General features: G+C 32.3%; 1 pseudogene; it reads right to left on the bottom strand.

Moving 5' to 3' along the window:
* Positions 1 to 209: 209 nt before the first annotated feature.
* On the bottom strand, positions 210 to 6,857 carry LOC115227891 (annotated as a pseudogene).
* Between the last annotated feature and the right edge of the window lie 3,396 nt (positions 6,858 to 10,253).

Raw genomic sequence — 10,253 nt, 5'->3', positions numbered from 1 at the left:
TAATTTAAATAAAAATGATATAGTTGATACATCAAATATTTCGTTAATTCCTTGTTTGTTTAACGTTTTCTGTTTTTTTAAATGTGTATTTTTCCACGTTAAAGATGATTTGGTCATAAGGTATTTTGTGCTAAAAATTGAAGTAACTTTCTTCTCTGTTTCTGGAAGCATTGCAATGTCCCGACTATGGACTTTAAAATTAATATTTATTATTGATTACACAAGTCCCAAAACGACTTTAAGCATATTATGGAAGCATTAATCATTTCAGAATTAAGAAACTCGCACTCGTACATCTTTACTAATGAATTCACAACTCGTTGACAAAATGACTGTCTCGCCTAAAAATAAGCACATTCGCAAAAAATTACTATAACTTGTAATGCTCCGCTGTAATGAAGAAAACTGGACGAAAAGAATGATGTAAATACATCTATGAGAGTTGAAATGTATTTATTATTTATATGACATTCGTGGCAATCTTTTTTAACGTTTTCAGTGTACTGGAGTTATCAAAAACTTTAAAATAAACCTTCTCAACATCCTCAACTAGTTTTTCAAATATCTCCCAAACGATGGCGCTTTGGAAAAATTCCTTAGCTTCCACCTCAGTGTCTATGTAACAGTGAAGCAAAAAATATGTATAAGCGAGTTTTATCTCAAGGAGGCAGCTATTCGTGAAAAGAATCTCTTTTATATCATCAGTAGTCACAAGTGATTGACATTTTAATTCAGTAAACACATTTTTTCCTTTGGTGATCATTGTAAGCAAATTTATCACTTCAATATGATAAAGAACTTTTCTGGGTATAACACGAACATTTGATTTTATTTGACAGTTGACAGAAGACATTAATTTATTTAAATTCTCTCGTGCCTCTCGATTGTTAATTAGAAAAATTACTTTATCACTAGCACTCAAAATCTAGTAAATTCTTAGAACCACTATAAACCTCTTTTAAAACATATTCCTGGTTTCGCTTAATGCATTCATTATTGACAGTCACGATTTTCTGAAGAAATATGAGACATTCTGGATTGTGTCCAAAAGATTCGATTTCCATAACCACTTTTTGAATTATACTCAAAGGCATGCTCTCGCATATTTTTAAATTATTTTCAACGATTGCTGTGGCAGTACAGATCCCATCAATCTATTTTTTTAATGGTAAATGTACGCTAAATTCCAGGATTGATTCGATATCTTTGTAAAGTATTGTTTGATTTATTTTATTGTCACGACAGAGATTCTGCAGTGCGATATGAGCCAATTTCATTATTTCGATCATTAATTCGTCTTCCTACATTTTTTTATGTTTATGCCATAACTTTTTCGTACGATATTTTCAACAAGCCAGTTATAACTTTATTTACTCTAAGATTTTTTAACAGTTTTTGATTCTCTGTGTGAATTTTTAATTTGGACTCAGATATATCACTGACACAGAAATCTGCCAATCTCTGTAAAATTTCTCTCATCAAAACGTAATTTTCTTTTACTATCGAATCCGAAGAATAATTTATATCTTCATTAATAATATTTATGCACTAAAAACAAAATTAAATTAAAAAATAACCGATTTACTTTGCATGAAATCTTCTTTTCCACTGGTAATCCGTTCTCCACGTTCTTTAAAATTTTCATCGATTAAAACAATCTAATGACATTTAGAAAAGAATCAACCTTAGGAGAAATTGAACAGGAAAATTCTTCTTTTTGCTTTTTATATATCCATAATTCAGATTTGTCCACCAAAATTCTCAGGCGACGAATATCTTGTTTTATTTTATTGTAGTTATTGATATCTTCGTCTGTGGTCAACAGTTGTACCTAAAATTAATTATAATTATTGTTTACTTCTTTTAAAGTCTTAATTGTGTCATGAAATGTCGAAAATGTCTTGAATAAGATTTGCAAAGCCCAAGAAGTTATATTAGAATTTTCATCCAAGATGAGGTTAATCATAACTTGCAAAAATTCTTTGCTGTTCTCAACATAGCCCAAATTGTTAATAACATTGTCACTTAATATTATAAATAAAATTAATAACTTGTTTAAATATAGTTGTTCTATGTTGATTGCAATTTTCTCTATCGACTCTATTATTTCTGAAAAAATATTTTACCTTCAGAATTTATAGTTATTTCATTGTGGTAGTAAGATAGTATTTGCGTAATAGTGCTGTTTAAATGTGTTTCTATAATAAACTGGAAAAGTTGGTAAAAGCTTTTACTTGTAGGATTTCAAGTATCTTTGTTTTTATATCAAAAATTTTCTCTTTTGCTGATTTTTTAAAAATTCGTTTGTTATCTTCGTACCACGAAAATTTTTCAGTCTTTGGAAATTCTACATAGTTTGAAATATTTTTGAAATGAATAATACGGAAAATAATTTTATTTCCTTTATGCTTGTGATCTGACTGTATGTTAAGAATAGCCAGTAAAGAGCTTGCCATTTCATTAAGATCAAAAGAATTAAAAAATCCAAAGTAGACCATATGTTTTGTAAGGTTAATCATCTATATTACAATACTCACACTTTACTTCGTAAATAAATTCGTTTTTAATGTCATTGCAAAACTGTTTTTCAGAATTACGTAAGTCCAAGATAAATTTTTTTAGGAACAGACATAATTCACTAAATTTTGAATATTTTTCGGACTTTGAGTCGTTTTTTAAATTACTAAATTATAAAGAATTGACAATCTCACTAACCCGGAGATTGCCTTTTTTGTTACGGAAGACCAAACACGTGAATATTTTACCGGAATTGCCAGCTCTTGAGGATCCCGGATAATATGTAGATGTAAGAGTAAGCGACAAAATGAAGATCTTAAATTATATGACAAAAATGAGTCATTTATGCACCTTAATAGTTAAACCATTTATTAAAGTCACTTAATTATTATTTCCATAGTGAATTCCTTGGATAACGTGTTTATCGCAATGTATTGGCGATCAAGGCACATGTACGAATATAGATCAATTTGATGTCTTATATAATTTAATAATAATGTACTGATAGTATTCCATAATATTTATATCGTGTTGGTTTTCGTTATTCGCATTTATTTGAACATTTCGAAGAATTCTTTCTCTTTTATCGTCTCCGTAAATAATATAAACGTCCACATTATCTTCCTCCGAAAGTGATTCATTGTGTGAAGAAACTTGAAAAAACGATGAACTGTATTTTTTAATACTAAATGTTTATCTTGAATCTAATACGTTGTTTGAATTAAAATATCCTTATTGCTCTCGGTTAACAAACATTTACAAATCAATTCTTGAGTTTCTGGTATTGCAACATTATTTGATATACAAAGAGAAGATAAGTAGTCAAGAAATCTAATAATGATGAATAGTTAACAAACTTGTATGATTTTTTCTGACGAGCTAGCATTATGAAAGTTTCTATTTCACGACTTTTAATCAAATTTTTTAATAGTTTCACGTTGTTGTGTAGAATTAAAGTTATTGTATCTTCAGCATAGACTCCATGGCCTATTTGTGACTGCATAAAACTAATGTTCATAGCAATCCATTCCTGGTTTATTTTTTAGAATAAAAATGAAAACTTGATTTTTCCGATAATTGTGTTGAGAAAGGTTAATTAATCGATAACATAAACGACATATTTGAATATAATAAGAACAATTAATGTCTGTCAAATAGTCAGTATGGGGGGTTCTTTCTCCAAAAGGAGACTGCATTATTCCAATTACCTAAAAGTTATTTTATTAAAGCAAAGCCCATGTAAGACAATTTTGTTCGCGAATTAATTTTTGTCTATCTCGATCACATTTTACTCGAAAAGGATGGATCTCAATTGCATTCAAATTTTGATATTGATCCTCCAAATGTCCAATAAAAAATATCAATTCCTTCAAAATATTTTCTGTCATTCTATAAAAGGTAGACAATAGTTTTCATACTGTTGTTCTTGTTGAGTAAGTAATCTGATTCTCATACTTTTTGCAATATTTTCCAAAACATGACAAACATCATTGGCAAAGTCTAAATCTCTAACTTCTTGTCTAGAGACAGATAAAAATGCAAATGCTTCTTTGTCGTCTTTTTGAGCAGTGCATGAAACCTCAGTATATAAAACATAAATAAACTTTGTTCATAATTGGCCTTTCTTGGTCTTTATCAATAGGAATAGCTGTACTTCGAATCCAAGTTTTCGTAGAAGTATGGAAGAGTCTGACATATGAATCTCTAAGAATGAGACATTTGTTCTCATTTACCTCTGAACGTGAAGACTTCCACGGCTGGGGGATGTCGGATCAAGTTCAAATAATGTAGAAATATCTTGACCATGTGGCACACAAACTAGCGTAAAACTGTTTTTGTTTTCATTTTTAAAGTCAGATGAAATTGAATTGTCGACTTCTACAGCAAGGTAGTGGCCAGTCGCAAGATGTTTGAATCGGTAAAAATTATTCCATTGGCCAGCACCACTTCGACAAGGATCATTTTTGACAACCTTAAATAAATTTCTGAATCACCACAAACTTCAACTTCCCACAGAGCTTGCGAACTTGTAGCAGTTGTTGCAGATAAACGCCAAGTAGTTCTTAGAAAAACATATTGCGTTTTTTTATATCGGTCACTTGTGAGATATTTTTCTTGTTCGGCATGAAATAAACGGACGACGTCTCCCTTTAAATATATTATTAATTTTTCCAAACCCCCTTTAGAACATCTTCTGAATTTTCTGAATATTTTAAAAATAAAATAATTTTCCATGGGCAACTTTGTTGTAAGCAATTGACCTATAAAATTTAGTTAGTTATTATCTACTTCTTTGCATCCTGGATAATCTTTTAGCTCAAGATTACTTGCATGCAAGCATATATTGAGTCCTACTGGCTTAAAAATTAAATTGTCTCCAATGATGACCTTCGTTTATATTATTAAAAATCTACGTTATCGCCAACTGACCGCAATTTATAGTGAGGAACCACTACAAACCATGATTCGTCTTTTCCTTGACGACTCAAATAAACTGAAAGTGCATTCTTTTCTAATGGTGCTTGAACACGCTGACTGCAAGATAGAAACTTGTTACTTTTAATGTGCAAAAACTTAATTTAATTTGCTTAAATTTTACTTGAATAATGGTTCCGTACTGTACTACTGTTCCTTGCAATTTTTCGTTTATGATTTCGTTGTGCTTAAATTCTGTTTGCGCGGCGTCCTTAAAATCAACTAATAAAAGTCTAACGTGTAGTTTTTTAAGCAAAACTTCATTATTTTCTTCCAAGCCTTGACTTTGACAAGCCACATTGAACTGTTTCTGTGCTGAATATTTATTCATTGGAAGAATTTTAAAATGACAATCTAAAAAATAGGTGAAAGAATGGTTATGTACCTCTAAATTTGTTTGGTGGAGAAGAAGAATCTCCAGATGAAGGATTTACCATACATCGGTCGTCAACCAATCTAAATGGTTAAATTTCATTTTTAATAATTTTTGGACTATTTTTATAAATCAAAAGCATATTTTTATTAAAATTCAACTACCCCAATGTCGATAAAAATCCATTATAATCACTTTGAAGATGCAAGCTTACAATATCTCCTATTTGAAGCAGGCAGTTTTCACCTCCTTCTGACTGAGAAAACATAAAATGGTTAGTTAGAAAAAGCGATAAAATTCAATTTATTCAAATTATTCACCGTAACTGACGTAAATTAGGTTAGTCATAGATATTTACTTTTTAGTTTAAAATTCTGATTTTTAATAATAAATTTAAAACATAAGATCTAAAAATTAAAATATTAAAAAATTCCTTAAAAGAAGAAGAGAAATTTGATAAATTATAATGAATACTTTCAACCCTTTTTTTCAAAATTACATTTTTTACTTGAAAATGCAATCTACTGCCTCAGTTATTATTTAATAATAAAGATGCGGGACTCAATTGTATAACCGCAAATTGCATTTTAACTAATTTAACAATTTAAATTATAAAATCAATAAATAAATACAGTTCAAATTAAATATGAATTAATAGAAAAAATCACTGAATCAAATAACAGAATAAAAAGAATAAAGTACATCACGCACATTATAATATAGAGAACACAACGGCCCTTCCAACATAACTTGAGTCCCATCTTTTTTTAATGAAATGACACCACCACATAACAAAGTTCCTCCACTTACAAATTCGCATTCGACCTTGCTTTGTTCTAAAGTTTCCTTAACGTTCAAAAGCTTTGGATCGTTAAAAAACACAGCGGAATGAGGAGCTGCCTATCGATTAATCTTATCAAAAAATTCTTTACGTCAAGCGATGAAATATCAGAAAGCAAAGGCAGGGCCTTTCGTTTGGCCTCAGAATTAAAACATTCTGAATTTTCAACGACACAATCAATCCACGAAATGTCGCAAGAATCAGGAGTTTGTATAAACTTTAACGAATTTAAAAGCGAATCCTTCATTCTCACCTAATTTCTATTAAACTTCTAATAAAACCTGTAACATTGAAGAATCGCTTATGACGTCAATATTTTCAAATATTTTTGGAGAAAATGTCTTGCCAGAAACCAGCGAATTGGCAGAACAGTGACGAGTGAGAGAATTGGCACTCTCAGTACTAGAATGCACGAGAATCTAAGAAGACTAGCAATTCCATATTTACTAGATTTTTTGGCCTAATCTGCTGAAGGATCCTCCGAATAGAATCGCCATCAGACCTACCCTCAAAGTCGATAAAGAGTGATTTTGCCCGTACATCAACATGTCGGATTTCACTGGTATATTCCTCCACTGTGTTAAGCTCATAATAATTCTCAAACTCCTCAGATTTTATATTATCTAAAATAAATATTGCCAACAAAAACATTCTTCGTTAATTTTATCCTAATTTTAATAAAATATTTAAAACAACCTTTTTGTGAGGAATTTTCTTTTCATGAAACAAAGCACGACTAGAAAAAACAGTGAAAATGGGTAAAATACTCAATGATTTCTCCGTATTCGTCGTAATTTTTTTTCGCTTCTTTAAATGGAAATGTTTGAGTAGGTTTTCGATTAAATAGCATATATCCACTGCTATTGAACTGTAGTTGTATTCTGATTAAAAATAACTTTATCCGGTAGATAAATATCTTGTTTGATCTCATCATCTTTAAAATCGTCTTCAATATCATTGTCATCACACGATGGTATATATTCCTGCTTGATTCTATAAATAAGAGTACATACACAAAACCGTATTTGTTTTTCAAACTTTCCTTTGGTTTCAGTAAGTGAATGGCGAATAGTTTTTTTAGTCTTGAAACGAGCCTTTAATGAGAATAAAAAATTTACAATTATTGATAAATTCTTTAAATCTGTAGTTTTCTCAGTAATTATCCTCGCTAAAGTAGAAGGCATTGCTCTCCTTGTCGAAATGATGCAATTTCTCTTATCCCCAGCCCATCTCAAAAAGAAAGTTCTACCAAATCCGTATTCAAGATCTCCCATGCTGGTTACAACAACCTAATTCCAATTGAAGTATATTTTTGCACCATTGGCTGTTTTATATTATCAATGTCTGCTAAATTATGACAAAGCTTAAAGTATTTTAGTTCAAAAGGGTTAAATCGATGTTCTTCAAAGGATTTTTGTATTTTGTCAGACATCCATTCGACCTAAAATTTAACAAAATAATCAAACCTGTGACTTTGCAAACTTCATGACACTTTGTGTTACGTTAGAAAGAAAAACGAGTTGATTCGGGGATAAATCCAAGTTTTTGTCATTCAAATTTGAGTCCCAAACTCCCCATGCGTGTTCCTATGGTCAAAAAACGTTAGAAAACTAAAATATGAATCAATTCTAGCACTCGGCCTGCAGTATCTGCACAAATAAGCACGTTTCCTTTATTTTCTAATGTACTTTGAATCGTATCTACAAATATTAACAACTGAATGAACTTAAAAGCAATTCTTCCCGGTTTTTACGCTTTGGATGAACATAGTTTGCATTAAAGGCGTCTGTTATTACCAAGAGTGGCCTATAAATATTGTCTTTAAAGTTGCCGCTGTTAAGGTGCCTGCCAAATAAGAGCTCTAATATCTCACCTCTCAATTTTATGATTATAATCAATAGCATAAATGATTTCCTCTTCGTTGTCTTTGATTATTTTCCAGGCCGTCCCGCCAATCATATGTCCCGAGGGAAGTGGTATGACCTGTAAATTGTCTTTTTTATATGATAGACTCAATACCATTTAAAACAACAGTTTGGTTGTATTTGACTTGCTTTATTCTGCTGAAAGACGTATCGACATCATCGAGAGAATACAAATCAAATTCAATTTCATTACTGACAGACTAATGAACATTAAGATTAAAATATTGAAACTTGATGGAAATCATAAAGGAATAATTGGCCCATTTTATAAACAGGAATTGTTGCATAAACAGAGCATGAAAGTGAGCAGCTGCAAACTAAATACGGAAGTGCTCCGATGTGATAATTGTCGGGATATGACAATAAAACTGCGTCGATTTTACAGCAAGTACTAAATTAGAATATTTTGGGAATACTCTTTTAGTTGAATGAGATATTCTTCACTACACTTCATGTCATACCCACAATCAAGTAAAATGTTAAATCCATCAATGTCAAGAATATAGCAAGGAACGCTCTCGTTGTGACATCCAGAAAGAGCTTCAAATCGTAAGATTGAATTCATTATCAGCGCAACACGAAAAATTTACAATATTAGATTTTATTTTATAAAAAAGTAAATTTAATAAAATAAATTATTATTTATACATGAATAGAATTCCTAATAAAATCCATGTCATTACTTTAAGTATTTGGATTAGAAACGTGTTCTTTGTGAAGGTGGTCAACTTATTTTTGAAGATAAATTTAAGTAGTTTCTTAAAAAATTATCGATTTTATTCTCTAATTGGCCATTTCTCCAATTGGCCAACAAAATTGAAGGAACCAAAAATGGCCAATTTGAAAGGGTTGAGTGTACTTTAATCCTTTGATTATCACAAATGTTATTTTTATGTATAAATTTCAACGGTGCTTTATTAGTTTTTGATCATGTAATTAATCTATTAAAAACTTATTTTTTTAATGTTAGTAAGCCTAAAGTTAACTACCTTTATTTAATGCTTCTGGACACTATTTGTGGTCCAACCGAGGTCGTTTTCGACGATTTTCGGTTCATCATCCCATCACTCTCGGCCATTGGCCTATCTATCAACGCAAAAAAATCTGAAATCGTGAAATCGGCTTTTAACATAGTTTATTCTCTGTCACCCAGGCAGCGCTGCTTGGATTGATGCCTTTCCCCTCCCTTCAATTGGGAACCTCCTGGTCTCTGAGTGCCTAAGAATCGCCATCTCTTTATGTGTCGGGCTCAAAATCTGTCAGTCCCACGAACGTCGCTGTGGCGGAACTGTGGACAAGTTCGGGTTGAACTGAACGACACAGTGAACTGAACGACATCGTGAAGAGTTCCCTCGAAGCTGCCGGGGTGCCGTCCGTCCTCGAACCTGTTGGTTTGGACAGAGGTGACGGCAAGCCCCTGAAGGCTTAACTACATTCCCCTTTGAGCAGGGAAGAACCCTTATATGGGATTCCACTTGCTGTGACACATTCTCCAACGGGAACCTAGCCAGGTCTGCCGTCGATCCAGGCTTTGCTTCCAATCGCGCTAAAGACTTCAAAATCCTGAAATACGGTCACCTCTCCAGCTCTGTTTTCACGCCCATCGCCGTTGAGACCTCTGGGGTCTTCGGCCGGAAGTCGCTTTGTTTCCTACGCTGTTTGAGGAGAAGAATCGCCAAAAGGAGGGACGACCCGAGAGAGTTCTTTTGGCTTCTTCAAGGTCTCTCCATTGTTGTAATCCGCGGCAACTGCTTCGCAATCCGTAAGGCTGGGAGTGCACCCTAACCTGCGTAGTCTTAAACAATCCTTCTCCATTTTTTAACTGTCTTTTAATAAATACACTTCGAATAAAAAAATTGAAACAATGACTATGTTTTCGGCGTGATTTGAGTTTTAAAATCATCAGTGAGGAACTAAATCTAGGAGACTAGTTGTTGAGTAAAGAGAGCAAACTCATAGGCCTCCGAAAGCTGAGCGTACTTTAAAATTTTCTTTTTCCGCAAGCGCGCACGCATACCCTTGTGAACATGCCGTCCTGCACAACAATGTTTCCGACAGGGAATCCACACAGGTCACGTCCCAAATAAGAGACCTACCTTCCCTGAATAGGAATGTAGTCATG

Source organism: Octopus sinensis, unplaced genomic scaffold (genome assembly GCF_006345805.1).
Source record: "Octopus sinensis unplaced genomic scaffold, ASM634580v1 Contig08735, whole genome shotgun sequence".
NCBI lineage: Eukaryota > Metazoa > Mollusca > Cephalopoda > Octopoda > Octopodidae > Octopus > Octopus sinensis.
This window is presented reverse-complemented; position numbering and strand designations above follow the sequence as displayed.